This window comes from Mchenga conophoros, linkage group LG16, assembly GCF_057382185.1.
Source record: "Mchenga conophoros isolate Kocher_MC1m ecotype Shallow Benthic linkage group LG16, M_conophoros_male_GT1.1, whole genome shotgun sequence".
Lineage (NCBI taxonomy): Eukaryota > Metazoa > Chordata > Actinopteri > Cichliformes > Cichlidae > Mchenga > Mchenga conophoros.
This window is the reverse complement of record NC_140541.1, coordinates 19789051-19811731: the sequence shown is the minus strand read 5'-3', so window position 1 is coordinate 19811731 and position 22681 is coordinate 19789051. Positions and strand designations below refer to the sequence as shown.

Below are 22681 nucleotides of genomic sequence, written 5' to 3'. Positions count from 1 at the left end.
CTATTGATGCTTCTGTTGCGGGGTCAAGTGCAAAAGTAGCGTAGAAACAGAGGTTCAGATTTCAATGCATGATTGAAAACATGTGGCTCAAGCAGCTAGCGCTAGCATTCGCTGATAGCTTTCCAAATCCAAATATGGTCACGTCACCTTTTAAAAAAATCAAAACGGCGATGGCCAAAATGCTAATCCCAGTGCTTCAGAAAGATGGGGGAGTGGAAGTCACAGGGGCTACATCAATCTTAGATATGCAGTCAGTACATATTCAGATTCAGCAACTGTTGTTTAAAACATTACTTCGAAGCTTTGCTGCTTAACATGCTAGTTTTAATCCGGGGGAGGGGGGGGAAGAGCACTGCACAGGTGAAGAGGTTTCATAAAGAGATATAGAAGCGTGTAATTATGGCGGAGGGAATCCCCGCTGCTGAAAAACAGCAGCTCAGTGCTGTTTGTCAGGTCTGTCACAACAACAACTTCTATACAGCGCTATCTTTGTGTGTCGGAAAAGAAAATGATGTTTCTTTTGTCACGAGGTTGACACACTAAATAGCATTATTTTACAGCCTTTTTTTTAAACAAAAGGAATATGAAGACTATTATTAATAGCGTTTGATCTATGTTTTTGGTTGGAAAGTATAGATTACTGGATTCCTAAAAGAAAAATACAGAAGTGGCTGAGTTGATACAGCATGCGGGGACAGAGAGATGATGGTATGGTGAGCTAGAAGAGGTGAAGATTGGCCTGATGAAGACAAAGAAAGAAAGATTATTCCATCAGAAATAGTTCTGCGTCAATCATTTGAAGCTCATCATCCCTTCCTAATCAGTCACCATCATTTAGAGTTGTGCTGCTAATATCTGCACGTTTGACTGAAAGCATCACACTTGTGATGAGGGGAGGGTGTAAAGTCAAGGCCATTACCCTTTTGTCTACCAACTCTCCACTAGTTTGACTGTCTGAGCCGGGGCTCGAACTGGCAACCTTCCGATTACAAGGCAAACTCCCAACTCTTGAGCCACGATCGCCCACATCTGTCAGATGAGAATTCCCAGACTGCTTTGAGCTGATAAAAAAGCAACTAACTTGTTACAGTGGCATACAAAAGAAGATCTCTGAATGCACAAGACGTCAATCCTTGAAGCACATGGGATACATCAGCAGAGGAACTGAGGCTACAGCTCACCAAAATTGTACAAGATGGTTTGATGAGACTCATTCATTCATCTCTGCTGCGACATGCAGATGCAAGCTTTAGAATTTGGCGTAAACAAAATGAAAACATGGATCCATCCTGCCTGCTGGATGTGTAATGCAGTGGGGGATATTTACCTGGCACACTCTGGGTCTCTCAGTACCAACTGAGCGTCGTTTAAATACCACAGCCCACCTGAGTTTTGTTGCCAACCATGTCCATCCATTTATCAGATCAAGGTCACAAAAGCGCAAATGAGCGCAAACTGGTTTGTTTACATATGTCAAGAACATGTCAGTGAGTTCACTATTTGTTTATTGATTTACACAAAGTACAGCTATTTTATCTGTGGTCCATATTAGACTAACCTCTAAAAAACAGACGAGGATGACATAAATTTTACTGCCCAAAAGTCACTTGCCGAGTGATCGTGACTAAACCCAGAACTTACACGTTTATTACTAAAAGTCTGTGCCATAGACTTCACAAAAGCTCTGTGCACAAATAACAAAAGACATGCCTTTAATTTATGATCAACAGTAAGCCAAAATTCTTATTTATCCATCTCACACACCAGTGCAGCAGCTCTGCACGAGTTGCAGTTTTTTTTGTGTGTGTGTATGTTGTGTATGCAATTGGTTGCGGTAGTAGGGAACCACCGAACCACGATCATTCCAGTTCTTAGACACCTTCTACCTTCTAGGGCACAGCCACCCCAGAAAACTGCATTTTAATGAGATGATCAGTTTAACGTCATGGCTGGTCCTCGTATAGGGGAGGCTATTTTAGATGGTAAAGGCACATACACACATTTCTTTCAGCCAGAAGTCTCATCTGAGACTATTTTTAACTTTTGGTTCGATCGTTGTTTATTAGGTGCAAAAGCCACCTTGTGAGAGTTAATAAAAGATCATAGCTTGCATTAAAAAAGACAATAAATGGTTTGCAAAGTTCCGCTTTCTAGATCACCAGGGTGCCATCTTCTGCCCCATTTAAAGGTAAAAACAGCAACTTCCACTTTCACATATTCACATGGCTGCTAGAGATTGCTTGACTTTATATTGTAGCTTTAGGCTATAAAGCCTAACAGCTTTGCACTAATGACCCATGAGGTTGTTTTCTGTGGGAGAACAGTGTTGTCTCAAACATCATCTGTATTATTCTGTTGACAATCTGGTACCCACCTCTTATTTACTTTCCACCTCATCTCTTCTTCTTTTTTTTCCAACGACTCCACCTCCCAATCTATTCCACCCTGAACCATACCCCTACCTTAAAATTGAAAATCAATAAGACAGTTTATGAAAGTTGCCCTCATTCTCACTTTTTCGCTCACTCACAGTCACAGACACATACACATGTAGTCTCATAAAATTTGTCTTACAAACTGAACCCCAAAAAGCTCAAAAATAAACAAGTCATTAAAGCCTGAAATAAAGACATTCAGAAAATCTAAAAAAAAAAAAGCTTTATGTTTTTATATGTTTTTTTGTCCATATCCAAAAAAGAAAACTCTAAAGACGATGATGTGGTTGAGTCTGCTGTATTGTAGAGTATACTATATGTCTGGTCCAAGTCACGGAAACACCAGTGTGCCACAAATTCTTTCCATTCCCATCTTTCAAACACCCAACATTAATTTTGTTGTCTTTTTAACCAACTAGAATTATAATTAACCTTTTCATATAGTAGTTATATGAAATATAGTTTGTGGGGATAGGTTAATTGGAAAATCCAAATTGTCACTAGGTGTGAATGTGAGTATGAATGGTTGTCTGTCCTTGTGTGTTAGCCCTGTGACAGACTGGTGACCTGTCCAGGGTGTACCCCGCTTCTCGCCCTACGACAGCTGGGATTGGCTCCAGCGCCCCCCGCGACCCTGAAAAGGAAAAGCGGTAGCGAATGGATGGATGGAATAATGGATGAAATATAGCAGGATTTCTTTCTGCTATGCAACTGGATTTTATGCTCTCCGAAGAGCATGACCTGGCAACAGTGGAAGCTACCATAAGAGCGCTAAAAGGGGGGATGTGAAGGGGGTACTGCTGTAAATCCTGCCATAAAGAGAAAGGATGGAAGACAGCTTTATCCAACTAAGAGCCTGCATAGGAGGATTAGGGCTACATGGAGCAAGATACGGAGAGAAGAGGGGTGGGGGGTGAAAAATGTGAGCATTTGTGTGATGGTAACCACCTTGATAAAAATGGAAAGATGAATGGAATAAATGTATAAAGGAAATGTAGTGGGGGGAGGGGGGTTGACAGTGTGGAGAACAAAATGTCAGTGTAGAGGTCAGACTATATAAGATTACAGTGGAACTTCGATATCTTCACCAAAACACATGCATGCCCTCCAGGTTAGAATAAAGCTAACACACACAAAAAGTGCCAGTCTGGTCACTATAAATAGCTTAATTTTAAGGAAACCTCATCCCTACCAGCTAAATCCTCAACTGCAGTCTCAGCTGTGCTCTGTCAGATTCAGGACATGAGGCTATGTGCAAAAAAGACGAGACTTTGGTTTATGGAACATGAATTTCGACTCATCAAGCTCACCAAAAATGTGCATTTCTGATATGTCTTCATATGTATGCTTCAATTTCCTTAATAGCTTAAGACCAGACATGAATAGTCAAAGAAAAAAAAGCATCAACTATGTTCGATATGTAATGTTTAATTCTTTTATTGCATTGTCTGTGATTTTTGTTGCTGAAAAGAAAACGCTCTGCGGTATAAAGGAAGATTAAAGATAATGATGCCTGTTTCCAAAGCAGAGATCTCCCCAGTGATTTTTTTTACTCTGCTTTAGCATCTAAGCACAGTGAAAGAGCTTAGGTTTCTCTAAATTTAGCCTTGTATTTCTGCACTTCTCTAAGCATCACAACTGTCATTTGAACATCGATAACGTTTAAATTCTAGTTCAAAGCTCATTATTGATATCACATAAACCAAGATTCTGCATAGCAGTCAGAGGAAAAAAATCAGTAGTGAGAATAAAGCTGACATTTTCTAGGAGTTACTGCTTTTGATGGACAGGAAAGAGAAAACAAAACCTCTTTTGTTTCTTATAATCAATGTTTGTCTTGAAAATCAAACTTCTTTTTTCCACTTCAGTAGTCCTGATTTGCAGTTGTGAATGGAGTTTATTTCACCTGTCATAGGGCAAGAAGAAGAAGAAAGCTACATGCTGGACACATAATGAATGAATCAATGGCCGACCATTCACACCTACAGTCAATTTACCCTCTAACCACAACGGCATCCTTGTCTTCAAGTAATTTCTGAATTCCTAGAACGGTTTCAGCTACTTAAAGAGCCAAAGGAATACCTGAAAATATGCTTCTTCCTAACTTTGTGTGTTTTAGTTTGGATGCACTAGCATGCTTTACATGGGAAATGTTTAGCCAGTCAGCTGCCTGCATGTATAACCTTGGTCTGCAACACAAATACGAAAAGTGAGGTACAGAAGTGTTGAACTTCCTCCTACAATCCTTAGAAAAGTCAGTGATGAATAAATAATTTACAGAGTCACTGAAGAGCTGTCAGTGCCACTGTAAAAATACAATACAACAAAAAAGACATCATGGTCTAAAACATGCAGCCAAAGTAGGAAAAAAGAGAAGCTGAAGAAAAATAAAGCATAACAGCAACGGTAGAGTAAAAAGGTGAAGAGAGGGTGACACGGTTGCAGTCGAGAAATGGCGGGTGTGGGTTGGGCACAAATGCACAAACAGATGTTAGGTAAAGACGGGGAACTTCAGTCGGCGTTCACCCCCGACCCCCACCCCCATAACTGTTCCACCATCTGCTTCATCCACATACACATACAGCAGGTGAAAAAAGCTTTTCGAAGATGTGCTGATACGACCCCTCATCATCAGGTCAAGCTCCACTCCATCCCTCTTCTGTCTTGCTTTGTTCCTTTTCCATGTTCTGCCTGTAACCATCAATAACTCCTCTCTCCCTGCACTTCCATGCTCCATCCAAAACCACTCTGTCAAACCAGAGGAAGTGTGGGGAGGAGGAGATCAGTTTCAGCCCACTTACTGAATCCTCAATCGGACCACCAAACTTAGGTCTGACATACTTGCGTTCAAGCTTTTGTCACGCAACATAAAAGGCTCCTCGGTGGCGAGGTGGTTGCTAGGTGCCACTGGAGTAATGATGTGAATAATCAGCCTCTTAGGCTTCACAATGAGGGCTGTTCAGAGGGCAACACAAACTCATTTGCATCAGTTTTAATGGAGGCGTTTAGTGTAATATGGTCTAAATGCTGTTTTGGAGGCTTTTCAAACCCACCTGGAAAACATTTAGATCAAAGCATCCTTTTCTTTATTCCACAAGCAATAACAGCTGCATCAGTGACCCCCTACCTGCTGTTAATGTCTAGAAACGTTTTACTTTGACTACAAGTTATTTTATCATTGGCTACTCTTTAGATAATAGATTTTTTTTATTCAAGGGGAAAAAAATCCTATATTTAAGCTGTGACATTTTGGATATTTTTTGTTTGTTTTTTGGAATTTGAAGAATAAAACCAGCTGTGTAGAAATATGAATAATTAAGATGAGAAAACTCAAAACTTTAGCTAATTACAATATTTCTGTGAGTTTAACAATAAAATTCTAGCTGTAATGGCATGTATTACTAGCTTTAAAAAAATCCTACTGAGTAAAGTTGAACACTAACCTGCAAAACTGGCTTTGTGTTTCCTCCCAGTTGCAAATCAGGGATATTTCACTTCTTAGGCAAATGTGTTAACCACTGCGCTATAGAAATACATTTTGTTTCAGCTAACTTACAGCTGTGTCCTCTTCATTTTTTATTCAGCATTCCTTATATCTATATACAGCTACATAAACATCCTTGAAAGGTTAACATATTTCCACACTGTAGGCGTTAGCACGTTTCCCTAACACATGAAATAAAGATCCACAGTTAGTACCTATGAAGAAACACAACCACAACCTCATGGGTGTGGGTCACAAGCAGTGTTGGGTAAAATGTGTTCTAGAGTAATATAGAGCAATATAACATGTTACTCTATATTGTATGTATGTAAGTATGTTGTCATTTATGTTACAAAGGTTCTTCTGTTTGCACGACAGGCAGACACTTGTGCTACAATCAGTCCATTTTTCTGTGCAGGGAGGAGGACAGTGGTGAAGCAGTCTATAACTTTTGAGGCATGGCGATATGGACATTAGGTTTCTTTTCATTGCACAAAAGGGCAATGACAAAGCGCAACTTGCATTCACAAAAGAAATAACTGCATTATACTGCCATCACAAAAAATTGGCTCTTTGCAAGCATTTAAACAGACAGAGTGCTAAGAGAAAGCTACCTGTACAAGTTTCTACAGCAGAAATAGTATGGCGATCACGTTGACATCATATCACGGTGTAGTGTGAAAGTAAGAATGTGTTTAATATATTACTTTATTATGCATTACTTTCTTCTGTAGTGCTGCATTACTTTTAAGAAATGTAATGACGAGTAACGTGTAATAGAGTGGTGCTTGGTAACTTGTATAAAAAGGCAGGTAGAGACAATTACACCCGACTCCCAATTTAAAACATCTCATTTGTGCTGCATGTCTGCACTCTACATAGACATCTTCACCTTTCTGCACTCTTTCCTGAAATGCCTACGACAATTTTACTTCCACATTTAAATAAACATGTAGCATTTTACTAAGAATTGCTCACTATTACTTGACAATGACAAGTGGTGGAGGAATTTTCAAACCTTGGGAAAAGAAGCAATAAAACACTATGAAAAACCTCATTACAAACAAAACTGTATTACTAGATCAAAAGTAAAAATATTTATTCTGCAGAAAAATGTTCTCCATCAACATTAAATTGATTAATATTACTGCTGTATATATTCAAATTTAAGCTCATTTTAAATACTTTATATTCTATTTAATGTCCGGTATCATATTCTATAAACCATATGTGCATAATGGCTGTCCTGTGAGGACCACATATCCAATAAAAATAATTCTTCATGGGTTCAGAAACACCTGTATCGCAATTTCTTTTAATTTATATTAAAATAATTCTTAATAATTAAAACTATTAATGAGAAATGAAGGTGGAGTGTTGGCAGAATAGCTGGTTAAACTTATTACATTCATTCAACCAAGTCATTTCTCATAGATGCTAATCTGAAAGTGCTGGCTGAGCTTGCACCTGGTCAACTTCAAGTTTTATTAGATCGCACACAGTAAGAGCTCCATCATCAGAGCTTTCCTCACTAATGTACTAAAGGAGTTATTAAAACAATTTTTTACATTCCATCGTCTCTACATCACGCATATTGGCCAAGTTGGTTAGCAAGCAGAAACTCATCCGTTACATTGATGAATCACTGAAGCTGCTTTACTTGCTAGCTAGTTTCCATAGAGTCTCCCATCAGCTTAACCTGAATGACCAGACGTTTATCCACAATAAAAACCACTCGGAAAACACTGCTGGACTCTCATCTTACCCAGCTTAAGTAATTGTTTGCAGGACACAAACAAGCCCATGAAATAGAAACAACTACAGTTTCCTATGACTACAAAAAGCAGAGCTTTTTAACAATGCTGTTTGATAGGAAAGGAGAGTGATTGCTTCACTTTGGCCCATTTTAATTTATGTCTATTTTTAGCTTTATTTGCTTTGCTTATTCTCACAAAAAGTGTTGGAGTAACGACCCCAACACTGGTCACAAGCTCGTGTACTCTCACTGCTGGTCCGAGATGAATGGGAGTGTTGCTTTAGGAATGTAGTCTAGTTTAAAACTCTGTGCCAAACCAAAAATGTTATTGTTACTGTCAAAACAATAATGTAAACAGATGGACAAGAAAATTCAAGTTAGTTGCCAGAATTCCTGTAAAGTCAACAATCAAGTCATAAATGATGAAATTTTCCTGCTGATTTGATAGTTTGAGTTTTCCCAACTTTTTATTTTCTAGTGTGGAGTAATCCCGTAACACAACACAGCTGGTTCCCACACGCTGCTTCCGCATGTGACTACTAAAATAAGCGAATGATCATCAAGCTGCAGCTTCCTACTCATCAGACAGTCCTGAGGTCAGTATCGATCTTCAACCGAACTCTTCAAAGTAAGGAAAGTTCATTTCAAATTTCACCTCTAAAGCTATTTTCATTCAGTGACTCTGAAAACAATTACTGCACAGCATCCCACTGTGCCACTACGCCCTAATGCAAACACACTCATTCAGTGAGAGAAATGCTGGTCTGATTAAAATGGAAAGGATTATGGGGGACTAGGTGCTCAAATCAATTGTTTGTACAAAAACCCAGGGAAAATACAGTATGTCAGGGGATGTCAGGGATGTCTGACACAATCCCATCAAGCTGCACACATCATTGGTGTTTCCTCTAATCTAACCGTTCATTTGTCATTCTGTCTCCATGTCCAACCCTCTTACATTTGCTTCTGTCACCTGCTGGCTGTGAGCCTCTCTCCCATGCATGTTTTGTCGGTTGTGCTACATTACATGCGTGCTCATACTGTGTGCGCATGTAGCTGAGATATAATGTACGAATTGTGAACATTCCGTGTCTGTTGTCACAACGCAGTCGACCATTTCACATCTGCTACACGCACACTACAGTGCAATTTTATACACATTAGACTGCATGTACATGTATCTATCCTCCTTCACTGTTTCTGCTATGCTGTCTCTGAATCAGGACATGCTGTGAGCTACTGATGATGGTGATGAGTCAGTAATGTGAGAATGTCACCAGAGTCTGGGAACTGTGACTGCTTTCTGTCTCTCTGCTCAGACTGTAGATTTCTCAGCTCACTTTACTATTGCTGCCATGAGTTTATTTTTTCTTCTTCTCCTCTCTTATCTTGGACCCCACTTGTCCAATACAGATGTAGTTTAATTGCACTTCAGGCAGTTCAGATAGGCAACAAATGAAGAAGTCCATAACACCCTTTTAATGTATCTCAATTCAAGTAATCTGAGTGGAAACTGGAATCTCTACCTGCTCTGGGTTCTGTTTTGAGGCTTTGGCCTATTGTCTCAGATCAGATCAGGTAAATAATATGAAGAGCCTCAACCGTTTGTTTAGCTAGGAGGAAGTATTTGCTCCTCCAATGAGAGCGGATAGGAACAGAGAGTAGAGTGCTTCGGAAGGAGAACTGTCTGTTTTCCACTTCTGGCGCCTGTAGCTGTAAACCCACCATTAACCATTAACCGCCAGGCTGGCTGTAGCATTCAGTCAAAATTCAGTCAGTTGACAATATAAGAACAGAACGATGTACAAATAGAACAAAAAATGTCAGTCCCATTTCTAACCTCCGATTAAATAGGCAGCTCTAACGTCTGCTTAAACTGACTACTTTTCATTTTCAAGAATCTCAATGATGCAATGAAGCAGACAGACCCCTTCGCTTGTGCACACACAGTCCCACTGCTTGTGGAAACGTTACACACACAAGCACATAACCTGCTCTAATTTGCATGTTGAACTCAACATTAGCAATTATGGACAAATTCTCAATTTCTTTGTATTGCATTTTTTGTGTCAGGCATTATGTGCTTAAAACATCAGGAGGACATAATCCTCAATCCTAACTCCTTGCTACAGCTACACCTTCCTATCACTTACCCACCTTTTATTTCTGCAGGATTACTTCCAATATAGAGAGGTAACACCAGCTCCAAGTCTTTCCAAGCTACATGCAATTTAAAGTAAGTCCTGCTTACGTCTATAGGCTGATATAATGTAAAGGTGAACACCACAACAATACTAAGCTATGTACTTGAGAATGCTTAAAACTTTAGCAGTTTAGAAAGGTGAGAAAGGACTTTGCTTAAAGTAGTGCAAACACACTGATGACCCACATTCAAGAACTTGCAAGAAAAAAGTTTTGCTCCTCATTGCAGGTACCCTGTTGCATATAATACACTCCATGCTCTTATTTCATTACGCTCCTTTGGCTGCTGTATAGTAAGAAAATGTGTCAGTCAGTCACCATCAATAAGCTAAACTTGCACGAGTTCAGCAGGTTCAAACCCCAGCTATTCCAATCCACATGCTCAAAGATCCTTGAGCCTTACGTTGCCCCTAATGCATCTATGTGTATATAAATGTTAGACAAGGTGCTTAAGTATAGGAAAAAAGCCCTTTTAAGAATGTGTGTATGAATAAGTAGAAAAGCCTTATTTGAGTACCAGTCAGTTTACAGCAATACTACTTATCTGTCAATAATTAAAATAAGATCGTAACAGTAATTTAGGTCCAATCCTTACATGTAAATGGTTGATAGTCTAAGGAGAATGTAAGCTATTTGAATGCAGGACTTTAAAAATATGGCTAAACGTATGCAGGCCAAATACAGATCGTTGAGTGGCTGCACTTATAAGGCATCCTTATAGGATTAGGGATTACGCTTCCTGTGTGACCTTATATGTGAAAATCACTATCCTGCTTTCTTTTTGTTGCTTTCACTGTGACAGTAACCATAACGGTCAATTTCAGTGTCATTTCAGCTGAGGGAATAGACCTTAGCTACTTCCATGTTCCGCTTACTGATGCACTTTGGGAGGACAAAAGCTTTCGAGTGTTTTGGAAGACAACCCCATTAACACTTTTTCTGGCATCTTGTTAGAATGATTTCGTGATCACCTCTTCCAGTTATATGTAGATAATCTGATACAAGTCAGTAGTTTGACAAAATGCCCATACATGTATATCTACCAACCTTCAAATTGTTATGTTTGGGTTTATCTTTTGGGTATAATCTAAAGGAAGCTAAAGATAGGATAAAGATAGGTGGTTAAGGTTGTTTTTTTTTCCTCATAGGTTATGTGCTACCTCAAAAAATAAGGGTAAACTAGTATGCTATCCATGCATGGACAGAAAGTTGGATCATTAAAGATGAATTCTTGTCTGGAGAGAGAATGAGCCTGTGACTGCAGCCTGGGGGAGGTGACAAAAAGCTGCAGTCAGCTTGGATACTGTCCAGCTGTAGGGAATCACATACACATGTATCAGACTGAATAAAACAGTATTTATCTGTCTATTATATCCATATTCAGCTGACACCAAAAATGTGATTTTCCTCGATCCTAAATAAAGCAGCATTGTGATAATTATGTGTATATCATTTTTAGCCTTCCACGGTCCTTCACTAAATTATTTAGTCCACCTTTCTACCTTAATTCTATTCATAATTCATGTGTTTTTGTATGTACAGAATAATTTATGTCCTGTTCTATTATGTATTACACCACTGCAGCTTATTGATATAACTCTAAAATCATGTCAGAGTAGAACAGACTACCACTCCCTGCTTTACAATTAACTGCAACAGAGAAACATTAATACAGTTATTATTGAATATATTCTATTTTTTTCAGTTAGATAAGCCTGTTTCACTTTCTATCACACAAACAAATCTGGGTTTATAAACCATTGTCAAGCTTACGCACAGGGGCTGAGTTCACATGTACTGTACATCCCAGGACAAAGAAGAACGTCACTGACTGGTCACAGTAGCACTTGAGCATAGTGAGATCCCTTCCCTGTCTACAATGTTGTCCATGTGGTATGTTTTAAAAGACTATCTGATGGGACTGCAACATTTCAACCCAAAAACCAAGATCTCATCCTTTGGTGTGACAGAAACTTTGGTCTACGAGACCAGATTTTAGTCTTTTAAGTGAAAGTCCCGTGACTAACACAACTAACACCACTGCTGTTCATTGAATCTGGAAATACTACAAAAGCCATTTCACAAATTGCAATCAGACTGTGTTGCACACATTTTTAACAGAAATCAATAGAACGAATTCAGTGACAGTTTGGCAAACTGCCGAGTATGTTTCTGTCTCAGAGGGTTTGTGTTTTAAAATCAAGCTTGTAACATTGATTTTAGTTCATCCATTTGTCATCTTCCTTCGTAAAACGTACACAGACAAATCCTGGACACAAAGTCTTCCCATAAACATACAGATCTTTTCTGTTATACTGATGATTTGGATAGATATGGGACACCTCAAAAGCATTGTTATTATGAACAAATACGTTCTTGATGTTTGCAGACTTTATATCTCCAATGTTTAATGCATTTCATACAGTTATCAATTTATTTCCACTCTCTCTTGTCCTTTTTCTCTTTTCACTTTGTCACAGAAAATCAAACATAACACATCACCCACTCGCCAACTCATTCAACCAAGCATACCAGTGAAAGAGCGGAGAGGAGAGACAGATAGCCAAGTGTGCATTTGTAAAAGTCCTGATTAGTTTATGACATGCATATCACTGAATTGAGGACAGTAAAAGAATGAATTTGCAACTGTTATCTCATTATTTGTCAAGTTAGGCTATCGCCTAAAGCAGCTGGCTGAACACTTGTGGTTTGCGCACAACAGTTTGCACACAACAGGCACAAAAGACCATGAGACACATCTGCACGTGCATGCATACAGCCCTACACTTGACTTTTTGAAACAGGGGATGAATAATTAGAAAATCTCTGCCAGAGCAGTGGTCCAGGGAAGGAAATAAAGAAAATATATGAAACAAAAAAAGTTGCGGATGTGTTGATTGGAGCTGAGGGTCCAGGCAGTGAAGGAGGGAACTGTATGGTCTCATTGTGCTGTGTAGACAGGGAATTGAGGATGATGAGGAGGCGTTTCCATGGGAGTGCTGCTGTGTTCTTCTTGAACAGACACATTCCCTTATCTCCTGCCTGGGGAGAAACAAACACTGGCAGCTCATATGAAGGGGAGTTTCCCTGCATCTGTTTGAGCTGTGCAGAAAAGCAACAGAGCCCTGATTAAATTTGAGAGACAAAAGTGGAGGACATCCACTAGGCCCATGCTGTCTGTGTTGATAGCAGAACCATCTGTACGTTATGTGCCTTGACAAAGCCTTCGTTCATTTAATTTATATAAAAAGCTGTTAATTTCATCAAACAACAGCTTATCTCATAGCATACATCTCTATTAAAATAAAAAACCTATCACCCTAATGGCAGACTGCACTCATTTTGCTTTAAATCAGGGCTGTGGAACATAGATGAAATAATCAAATTAAGGACAACTTGCAGTTTTTAAATGAACAAACACTTGGGCATAAAATATGGTCGGAAATGATCACAGTACAAAACCTCTGATGTGTGATGGTGAGAGTAAAAGACTAGAAACATGCAGGTTAGCTTAGCATGTGCTCTGTGATACAGCACATGCTGGTGCTTTATTCAGCAGTCTTTGATGGGGATTTCTACTACTCTTTGTCTCTGGATCAACAGAGGAAAGAGAACTGAAAGGTGATTATTTACAGAGGTCCACTATGCATACCGCTAAAATCAAACAATATTCACCTTTAAAGTTTTTATATACAAATATATGTATCCGCTCTGTCACGCTGAGGAGAAATATCAGGACAAAAGGTATATTGCATGCACACAGAGATCTATTGTAATAGACTCCATATAGTTCAGCTGAAGCTTTCTTTGGCAGAGGTAGTGTTTTCTTTGCCATTTGTTGGTTTGTGTGTCTGTGTGAAAGCAGGATTAGGCAAACACTGTCCAGCTGCTTGACATGAAACTTGGCAGAGAGGTGGAGCACGTGAAAAGAAGGGACCTATTAAATTTTTGTGTGGCTCTTGATCACCTTCTTCTTTAAATTCCGTGTTTGTTTTGATTTTTTCAAAATAGTGGGGTGCATTTTGGTTGGGTATGACTATCATTACACAGACTACTGTAAAATGTTACAAAAATGTTATCTAATGACCCATGCTGATTACTTGGTTCTCAGTAGGATCAGTTCCAGTTCTTGGATATTAGAGATGGCACGATTCCACTTTTTTATGTCCGATACCGATATCATAAATTTGGATATCTACCGATACCGATATGAATCCAGTATAGTGTATTTTTTAATCAATAAAACTGTTTTTTTAATATCTTGCTGCATTTTGTATAAATTCATACTCAAGTTAAAAAAAAAAAACACTAAAGCCATTCTGTTATACCTGTATGCAAAAAATACACTGTCCACAAAAATATTTCATAGTTCAGCAATACTGATCAATCTAATAAACTTAAACCTATTCAATCCTCCCCATTCTCATATTTTAAATAGTACATAGTACATACATAGTACTCGCGACAGAAAAGCCGATCAGCCAATCATTTTCATGACTGAAGTAGCGACAGGAGAAGGAGGGAGAGAGAAGAGGCAGTCGCAACATATATCGGCTGTTAAGCTTAACGTGGGAATGCTTTACAAACATTCAGAGATGAACTTACACACTTGCTTAAGTTCTCTCTGGGATAATTTTCTCGGAGATGAAATGCCGATTTGGCAGCACGTAGCGAGGCTCCAAATGTTCAACCAGACCGCCGACAGGTCTCGCATGCCACAGCCGCTCTATCACGTGACGCATACTGCTCCGACGTGCTAAGGTTATGAGCTGAGTTACGCCATGTCGCAAGTTTTGTGAGGCGCTGTCGTGATATTTAATGGATCGATTTCATTTTTTATTTCTCTCCGATATCCGATCCAGTAATTTAGGTTGATACCGATACGTAATATCGGATTGGTCCATCTCTATTGGATATACCAAATAAAATCTCAAACCATTATTAATACCTGTTATTGCAGCTTTTGTTTAGATGACACTACTAACCAAAATATGGGAAAGTCTGATGTTCTCTGAAAAATATCCCATATCCACAGTTCTATCACAAATGGGCAATTCCCACCCATAAGTAAGCTCAAACTATGCAGAAATTCCAGTTTTTAATGGAATTTGTTGTGTTATTGCCTCCCTAAGGAGAGAAATAAACTTTAAAACTCAAATATTGGATGTCTTAACAAGAAAACTGGTAAAAACATTAATGCTTCCTTCAGAAAAAAAACTGTATTCGTGCTGATGGTGATTCTCTGACTTCGCAGATACAGTTTTATTGTCTCATTACTTCAGTTTACCTAAGACATTATGACCACATGCTTGATAAACTAACAACACCGGTTTCCACAAGCCGTGGCTGTTTTGTGTGTTTAGTGCCTCTGTGGAAGCACATAAACCTAAACAACTAAATGAAATTAGGGCTCAGCTGAAGAGTCTTGTTGAAACAGAAAGCAATAGATTAGAAAAGGTGATTGAGTAAGCAAAGGACCAGACAGGCATGGAGGAGGAGCATACACAGTGATCTATGTGGACAGGCCTGTAATTGAAGGGAGGAAAGGACCTTAGCCTAGATGAGTATCTACCACTCGAGCAGCTCAACACCCACGTTTCCAGAAAGGCAGAGGGGAAGCGAGAACAAGGCCCCTAGATGGACGACAAAAGTCTACGAGGATGAGAGAGAGAGGGGTGGAGGTAACGTAGAGACAGATGCTGGACATATATGTGTGATGTTGGTTCCTCAGAGCTCTGACACAGGTGGGAGGAAGACAAAGAGAGAGAGGATGTGAAAGTAAGACAGAGACAGTGACAGATATAGGGAGAAAGGAGATCAACATGTTGAGACAGAGCCCTGGAGACACAGCCACCAGAGAAGCAGAGAATTATGGGAGTGCAAATTAAATTACACCGGAAGGGACAGTCAGGTCTGGACCTGCAGGAAACACTGCTCATGGGGCTCTTTCTGTGTGTGTGTGTGTGTGTGTGTGTGTGTGTGTGTGTGTGTGTGCGCGCGCGCGCGCACACGCACACGCACCGATGTTTGTGTAAACAAATAGAGTTTGGCTGTTTATGAATGTTTCATGTTCTTTTGTCTCTCTAGAAAAACAAATCTTATTCTCAACGTCTCAGTGACACAACCTGATTAAAGCTTATGTACGTGCGCATGTGCACATGTACGGTTGTTAAGTAACCAGATACATTCAACATTAAAAGGTTTGAAAAACATAAATGGGTTAAGGAATAAAAGCAACACAAGAATAGGCAGCTGGTGGGCAAAGGACACACACACAACACATACACAAATATACATTAAACATTTATGTACACAGTGAAATAGCTGTGCTGCCTCCTCAATTATGTTGTATGTCATACATGAAATCCCGATTCGTCACTTTAAATGCAGGTTATGCTCATTTTTGTCTGTGCAGACAGATACTGTAGCAAAAAAATAATAATAATTTCATGCTACATGCTCCGATGAAGATCATACATAGACAGCCCACACACAAGTATTGAATTTTTGAGTGAATTTATTGCAGTGCTTGATTTTTTTCCATTGTAAGTGCCTTAAACAGCTTTCTTGTGTTGTGGTGTCATTGGGGGGTTTTTTTCGTGCATATTCATAAGTAAGTTCAGCTTTCTGAAGAAGCAGAAAGAATATGGGCTCAAAATGTGGTCATAAATATTTTGTACTTGTAAATCAGGATTTGTATGTGTAAAAACAATTTGTGTGTGCGTAAAAAAGATTTGTATGTGTAAAAAAGATTTGTGCGTGAGTAAAAAAGATTTGTGTGTGGACTTAGAAAAAAAAAAACCTGCAAGTTACAAGTACGAATTTTGACCCTATTTTTCTTCCTTTCATCTGATTGGTCAATGTCATGTCAATCACAAATGTAACAATCCAATCAGAGAACAGATGGGTTTGGCTGTCGGAGGTGCGTTTTTTTGAACTGCAGGTCCTTGAAGGGTAGCAGCTAGGTCCCCTAACTTTCAGTAGCTGTTGAAAGGGTAAAGTTGTGGTATATCAGTGGTTAGAAATACCATTATTACTTTAGGATTAGTTTAACACAAAGTCAGGGCTGACCCGGGACCATTGCTGTGAGTCACAGCAACTGCTAACTAAAAGCAAAGGATCCAGAATTTGTTACGCTGGCTGCTGGGCTCTATGGGTTTTTGCAGCAGCTCTACCTGTACTAGATGCACCTTCTCCTTGTCTTTTCTATCTCTGACTTTATGTCCTCTACAAGAGTTTCTGCTTTTTTTGCTAGTTCTTCAAATGTTCAATAAAAACATCTATGCTAATTCATAACGAAGAAAGCTTTGTAATGAAGACTGTCATTTCCAAAACTCTGCCCGCCCCCACACGCGGTCCACAGCACTGTTGAAAAGGCTGTGGAAGTCCCTGTATTAAACACGTAGAGCTGTGACACAAAAATCACCAAACTCGGACGACCACAGACTGTTTTCCTTCGTGGTGATGAAGGAAAACGCTGGGTTGGCATGTAAAAAGGCATTTATTCCCTTCAAAGACCTGCAGTTCAAAAAAACGCACCTCCGACAGCCAAACCCATCTGTTCTCTGATTGGATTGTTACATTTGTGATTGACATGACATTGACCAATCAGATGAAAGGAAGAAAAATAGGGTCAAAATCTGTACTTGTAACTTGCAGGGTTTTTTTGGCTAAGTCCACACACAAATCTTTTTTACTCACGCACAAATCTTTTTTACACATACAAATCCTGATTTACAAGTACAAAATATTTATGACCACATTTTGAGCCCATAAAAGAAGCTTTTTGCGGAACCTGAGCAGAGAGGATAGCCCTGTACACTTCATGAATTCATCCTGCTACTTCTCTCATCAATAAACTCTAGTGCCCTAGCCATACTGTAAATGTCCATGCCATAACATTGCCTCCACCATGTTTGACAGATGATGTGGAATGATTCGGCTCATTTCTCGCCTTCTCCATAATCTTATTTTCCCATCCTTCTGGTGCAAGTTCGCCTCGGTTTCATCTATCCAAAGAATTTTCTTCAGACCTTTGCAGCCACTTTTTTGTTTTCTGTGAAAATCTAATTTGCCACTCCTGCTCTCAAGTGTAACCAGTGGAGTGTGGGGCCTCCCTGCTGCTGCGGAGTCGGGGCGGTCTGCTTCTCTCCACCCCAGGGAAAAGGGTAACACAATCTGGGTCTGGGTGCAGTTTCTCCCTCCAGGAGCAAGGGTACCTAGACCCGGGGCTTAGAGTACGCTTGGGGAGTGTGATTGTGTGTACAGTGTCTAGTTATGTTTGTCTCCACGTTGGGTGAGTGCTGAGTAATTGCATATGAGAGCATGAGGGTGGGAATGGATGTTTGTATCTGTGTGTGCCTGTTTGTTTGTGTCCATATGTCAGGTTGGGTATCAGACGCCACCTCTCTGGGGACATCTCAGGCCCTTCATGGTATGGAGGCCTATCTCCCCCCACCACTCCCCCTGCCAGTGGCAGACGCCCTTAGACATCGGGGCGTTGGTGGTTCTTTGAGTCCGGGGATGGGCGTCCAGGTACCCACCGGCTCACTCCTGGTGGCTGCTTGTTGGGGCCTGGAGCCTGGGGCTCGCTCTGGCTCCTTCGGGGGTAGGGTGCCCCCGGCCTCTCGGCCTGGGGCTCGGTCACTCTGGCACAGCTGGCTGCCAGCAAAGCTCACGGGCACGTCACTGCAACCCCCCTGGCTTCTGCTCCGCGGCTGCTGACCGCCACCTCATCTGGGGCTATCCTCAGCTCTTTCCGGGATAGTGGCGCGGCTGCCCCTCTGTTGGTCTTCCTTGGTCTCCTTTGCTCTTGGGGCCTCTGGATGTCTGGAGTCTTGATCTCCTCCATACCTGCGTCATGCCCTGGAGGACGGGGCTGTAGCTCCCCACACCCTCTAGCAGATCATTACATGAAGGAACATTTTAAATACAAGCGCGCTCACAGGTGTACACACGGGTGCTGACACACACAAACTACACCCTTTTTGGCTGCTACCTAAAAGCACACTGTGCGCTGTCGATCTTACGTGCTGCACAATAATGTTTAATATTTAGTATTTACTGTTATATTCACATAGATCATCACGATGATGTTGTTTATTATATTGCTCTCTTTTTCGTTGCTTGTTTTCTCTTTTTTCTTTCTCAACAGATGATCCAGGTGATTGATATATGTACTTTTTGTCTGTTTGTTTTGTTGGTTTTTGGTTTTTGCCCTTTATCACTGTTCCTCTTCCCCGCTCTTTTTCTTTCCCTCTTTCTTTCTCCCTTTTCTTTTCCCCAGTCAAGTCTGTCCCGTGTTCAGCAAATGAAAATAAAATAAACAATAAAAGGAAAGGTGAATCAAATAGACCAATACAGCAAGGCTGGGATGGTCCATTTGGTAAAGTAAATCCATTGGGCATCTTTCTTCGCCTTTAGACAACAATTCTGATGGCAAAAGAACCAAACGGGACAAGCAAAAAAAAAAAAAAGTGTAAAGTGTAACCAGTGGTTTGCATTTTGTTGTAGACTCTCCATCCATGAAGACATCCTTTGATTGATTGTCTCTTGATGATATGTCTTCCCCCTTGAGAATCTTCTTCACTTGAATAGATGTGAAGCTGTTTTTTTCTGTTTTTTTAACCATTAAAAAATTTCTGTCATCATGCACTTTAATCAATCTGGCCATTCCTAATGATGGCCCTCTTCAGTTCTACTGACACCTCTTTGGGTCTCATATTTAAAGTTATAGTGAAAAGATTTAAAATACAAAATCGACTTCAGTCATAAAATAGCAAGGGAAAAGGTTGCCTCAACTCACCGTGAAACTGCTTATCAGTTAATTATCCAATTACTTTTGAGCACACAAAATTGGGGAACTAGTTATACAAATGTCTGTAATTCTTAAACCATTTACAGCGAAAGCCCCTTGAATTAAAGCTGAAAGTCCGCATTCAATCACATATTGACTGTTTTATTTCAAATCAAATGTGGTGGTGTACAAAACTACAAGTAAACTACAAAAAAATGATGTCTTTGTCCAAACAATAATGGAGCTAACTATCATTTTTCTGCTTTGATACGTTTCATTTCATGTTGCCAGTCTTTCACTTCAGTTTGAGTATTTGAAAAGAAAAGAAAAGAAAAGAAAAGAAAAGAAAAGAAAAGAAAAGAAAAGAAAAGAAAAGTATAGCACTTTCTAAGACTGACATATAATCCTCAGAAATTACTTGTCAAAGTTGGAACATAATATATCCACCGTAGCTGCTGATGAGGATTCAGCCATCATCTATTTTATTGTTTATATCTGTGCTACAGTCACATGTCGTCAGATTTGGGAGAAAAAAGCAGCCTCAGACGTCGCTCAGGTTTAAATAACATTAAAGCAGGATAATGATGACTTTCACCTGGGGCTGCTAATTTAGCAAATTAGTTGGGTTTTATAGAGACGTTCACGACGCAGACTCTGAGTGTTACCTTAGTCAAAGACAACATCTCATACTGACATTGTAATGCCAATCTGCTATCTATTAATATCGCCAGGGCCATTTTTTCCTTTTAAAAAGGTCGTTTTTAAACAACATGTTACATAAAGAAGGTTTTAATTTTTAAAACAAATGTTAATAAATATTGGCTCTTTAATTGGCAAATACACAATTGTTGCACTAATGAGTATTTATAAGATTTACCAGACAAAGTATTACCAATCTTGTCTTTTTAATAGAAGATATTTATAACTTAGATCAATAAGAGGGGCATTTCTAAATGTCAGCACATGAAAAATACTTTTTGCCTCTGTATTCTTTTTTATTTTTAGCACTGACACTGGAGGACTGACCATGCACCAGTCTGTTCTGACTCACAGATACTAAACTAACACAAATACCTCTAAATTCTTTTGCAAATATCTCTCTTAGCTTCACCATGTAAAGTTGAGTTATACTCTAATGTTGACCTTGTGAAATATAATACATGTTTTTTTCTGTTGCTACACATGTACGTACTAGGGGTGCAACGATATTCGTATCGATATTGAACCGTTCGATACAGTGCTTTCGGTTCGGTACGCATATGTATCGAACAATACAACATTTGTAATTTATTTTATCAACTTTCCTTCTGACGATGCTGTCTGTGTTGAGCGCTCAGTGAATCTGCGTTCGACTACTCCGCCTAGGCTGCACTGTCGAGCGCAGATCCACTGAGCGCTCAACACAGACAGCATAGTCAGAAGGAAGAGCGCAGGGCAAGCTAGCAAGACAGAAGTTAAGCTCTCCTTGCAACATGGACCTCCCCCACCCTCATTCAGATCTGGCGTTTGGAATTATTTTGGTTTTCATGTGACGTATGACCCTGAAGGTAAGCGAGTCATGGACTAAAGTAAAACAGTATGTTGGATGTGCCATGCAATGCTCAATTACATGGGTGGGAACTAGTGTGTTAGCGCAGTTAGCTCGTTAACGTGTTGGCCGTCTAGCCCCATGCACGGGGCGATCGGCGGTAGCTCGTTAACGGAGATTTGCCGTGTTGTGGCGTTAAGGTCATTTCAATGAGATTAACCTGAAAGCACTAGCGGGAACACAACGAATATGACTGCACATTTACGCCGACATCATCCTAGTGCAAAGACAAAAACAACAACTTTAGCCGAGTCATTTAGACAGCTGTTAGCACGTGATTCTCCTTATGCTGCTGAGAATATAGCCCAGAAGAAGCGGATAGTATAGCTTTTATTTTGGAAAGAGCCATTTCTCTGTAATAAACTCTCTTTTCCAAAGATGAGTGATTCCTCAATCAGATACAGGGATTGCAATATCGCTAGCCCGACGTCCTGGGGCTAGCGATTTTTTCAGTCGGGCTATTGTAGGAAGGAAAAATATATGTCAATGCTTTTGCATTCTTTCAGAAATGTAGCTGGGTAATTATGTCATTGGCATCGGTGAGCCGCTGTCAATATGTGACATATTGAAATCGCGTTTGAATTTGCGCTTGTTTTTTTGCTTTCACTTTGCAATCGTGCGAACGGTGTATAGAGAGCGACAGCACTGATCTGTGAGTGATGATAATTTGTGCACCAATTCCTCTGACATCGTCTTATTAATCGTTAGCTTACTATGCAAACATGACAAGTGAAATCTCCCGCAGCAAGCTTAAACATGTGAGAGGCTGATCGCGCAGAGAATCACTGAGCTTATGTGAGTGCGTGTGTAAAAGCAGCAGGATATATATTTTAGTTCTGCTGAGCCAAATAAGACAGGTCAGGGTGAAGAAGTGACAGCCAAAGAAAAGCTTACCACAAAACGGAGAAGTTATGACAAATCAGACTATAAGGCAAAAAGAAAGTGCAGCTTTATGGTTTCATGGACAAAAGAATTTCTGTGGCTGCAATATGACGAGCTAAATAACCAGGGCTGCACATACTGTAAGTGGTCCGCAGGTGCGCATTCGCTGTCAAAATAAAAAACACGCACAAGGGTTAGGGTTAAATTTAAAAACTGTACTTTTGAGTTAAAATATATATTTATAATTTTAATAAATGACAAACTAAAAAGGCATGAACATTTTTTTTGTATCGAAAAAATATCGAACCGTGACACCAAAGTATCGAACCGAACCGAACCGTGAATTTTGTGTATCGTTGCACCCCTAGTACGTACTGCAGCTAAATTGATGACAGGCCACTGTTAAGTTTGCTCATGATTAGCCGGCTAGTTATGAACGTATATGTATATTGATATTGTTCCAGTTATGATATTTCTCCATCTTCAAGCCAGTTATCTTTCTGTTACCTCCTGCAAATTTACCTTTCAACCTTACATC

General features: G+C 39.8%; 1 protein-coding gene across 1 annotated transcript in view; it reads right to left on the bottom strand.

Annotated features, from left to right (window-relative positions):
- nalf1b (NALCN channel auxiliary factor 1b) overlaps positions 1 to 22681 on the bottom strand; it is a 113609-nt gene that overhangs the window by 87278 nt on the left and 3650 nt on the right. The gene's annotated exons all lie outside the window — the stretch shown is intronic.